The sequence below is a fragment of the Schistocerca piceifrons genome, unplaced genomic scaffold, assembly GCF_021461385.2.
Source record: "Schistocerca piceifrons isolate TAMUIC-IGC-003096 unplaced genomic scaffold, iqSchPice1.1 HiC_scaffold_1058, whole genome shotgun sequence".
NCBI classification, from domain to species: Eukaryota; Metazoa; Arthropoda; class Insecta; order Orthoptera; family Acrididae; genus Schistocerca; species Schistocerca piceifrons.
In genome coordinates, this window is record NW_025726861.1 from 70,001 (window position 1) to 72,500 (window position 2,500).

Consider the following 2,500-nt stretch of genomic DNA (forward strand, 5'->3'; position numbering starts at 1 on the left):
TAAAGTGTACTCATTCCGATTACGGGGCCTCGGATGAGTCCCGTATCGTTATTTTTCGTCACTACCTCCCCGTGCCGGGAGTGGGTAATTTGCGCGCCTGCTGCCTTCCTTGGATGTGGTAGCCGTTTCTCAGGCTCCCTCTCCGGAATCGAACCCTGATTCCCCGTTACCCGTTACAACCATGGTAGGCGCAGAACCTACCATCGACAGTTGATAAGGCAGACATTTGAAAGATGCGTCGCCGGTACGAGGACCGTGCGATCAGCCCAAAGTTATTCAGAGTCACCAAGGCAAACGGACCGGACGAGCCGACCGATTGGTTTTGATCTAATAAAAGCGTCCCTTCCATCTCTGGTCGGGACTCTGTTTGCATGTATTAGCTCTAGAATTACCACAGTTATCCAAGTAACGTGGGTACGATCTAAGGAACCATAACTGATTTAATGAGCCATTCGCGGTTTCACCTTAATGCGGCTTGTACTGAGACATGCATGGCTTAATCTTTGAGACAAGCATATGACTACTGGCAGGATCAACCAGGGAGCTGCGTCAACTAGAGCTGAGCAGCCGGCCGCCCGGGAGTGTGTCCCGGGGGCCCGCGCGAACACGCAAGCGTCCGCTCAATCATTCTGCAAACAGGAGGAGGCTGAGCTCCCCTGCACAATACACCTCGAAACCCTCTCAGGTCCCGGCGGCGCGCAGCGCCGTCCCAAGTACTTGGTCGGGTTCGAGAGAGGCGCAATCGCCCGGAGTTAGGCGAGTAGACGCTTTCGGTGCGACCACCCGTGCTCCCAACTGAGCTTGCCGCTGCCGACAGAGGCCCGGGAGCGTGCTGTCGTGGCATTGCCGGCGGGAGACAACACGCGCCACCTACGGTGACCGGCAGCTCCAACGCCAGCGCCACAGAAGGACAAAAGCCCCACTTGGGTGCCGAAGCGAACTCTCCCAGCACAGCGCACGCGCCAACACATCCGCACAGCTGCGATACAAACCACCAGCGAGAACCGCTGGGGCGACCGAGCAGCAGACGGCGTCGCGGCGCCGAGCGCCGGGCGGCGGCGCATCGTCAACGCACACAGTCCTCAATCGGACCAGCACACTGAAGATGTCCACCGCGCTTCGCACCGGGCCCGCGAGGACCTACTTTGGCCGCACGGCGCCGCGCGCAGGGTGCGCCGGCGCGCAGCTGCGACGCCTGCCGCGTCCGTCGGCCGGCGCGCCTGCCACTGGCCGCCCCCACCAGCCGGCTGTAGCGCGTGCGCCCACGCACCGCGCGGCCAGCACGCCGGGAGGCGCCCCCTCACCGGCCGGGGACGGTCCCACCCAGCCACCGCCGCGTATCGCTTCACACCCAGATGCCGTTCAGTTTCGTCGGCATGGTGGGTATCGCTGGAACAACCGGTTCGTACCTCAACCTATCGTCGCCATCACCGATTCACCCCTAGCGAGAACAACCGCACCACAACAGGTTACCATTTGTTCATTTGCGTAACTTCACCAGAAAACGCAGGCGTCCATCGCCATTTGCAACTTCAACGATTATTGCATGCCTGTGTCAGGTGTCACGCCACACTACGTCTGCCCACATACACGCAACAAAATGTGCACGCCTAGACAATACGTGGAAGGTGGCCCCCGTACGTATGCGATGTCCATTGCTCGAACGACTGTCAACCGGCCTCTGTAGCATGTCGCAGATATGGAACGCGGTGCACCATGCCATCACGGTGTGTGAGGAGAGACGACTAGGTCCGAATACATCAACAGACAGCTCATGCTGATCGCCATCCACGGCGTCCGTTCCTCCCACACGTCTCTATGGCGTACCACACTGCAATCCAGCTCTCATAGGGAGACGACACGTAGCTGCGTGCACAATATTTGCACTGTATGGTCCGCCGTTTTTGGGCGCAGTCGTTGTACGGTCACACATGTGCCACGATGTATCATTCGGTACATAAGGACGAATGTGCAGTACAGATTGTGGTTTACGCGTACGACATTAGCGGACGGTTGACACAGGCCGCACCACAACGTAGCCTGAGTACGTCGCATGCGAAGGGCATTGAACATGCAAACTTCTCACCAACCAGCTTGCGAAGGCAGGGGGGCAAGGTGGGGACGTGGGGAGGGGCGGCATGTACGTCCTGCTGCCATCCACATTACAGTGTACAGCAGGAGCATGTGGAAAGTCAGCAAGACTTGCAAGGTGTTTAACATGAAGCGATACACAGGGGAGCGGGCAGTGCGAGTAGCGAACTATATTGCGAGGGTTGCGGGTGGGCAACACTACACTAATTGAACGAGTCGTATAACAATTACAGAGCAGGTTTAGGCGACAACATGGGTTACGTTAGGGGACAACGTGGGTTACGTTAGGGGACAACGTGGGTTACTTTAGGGGACAACGTGGGTTAGGTTAAGGCACAACGTGGGTTAGGTTAAGGCACAACGTGGGTTAGGTTAAGGCACAACGTGGGTTAGGTTAAGGCACAACGTG

At 58.0% G+C, this 2,500-nt stretch overlaps 1 non-coding gene across 1 annotated transcript in view; it reads right to left on the bottom strand.

The window, feature by feature from the left end:
• LOC124726554 overlaps window positions 1–543 on the bottom strand; it is a 1,909-nt gene extending 1,366 nt beyond the window's left edge. The window contains exon 1 of the ribosomal RNA XR_007006780.1: window positions 1–543. This exon is cut by the window's left edge and continues 1,366 nt beyond it. This is a non-coding gene — a ribosomal RNA (small subunit ribosomal RNA).
• Window positions 544–2,500: the final 1,957 nt, after the last annotated feature.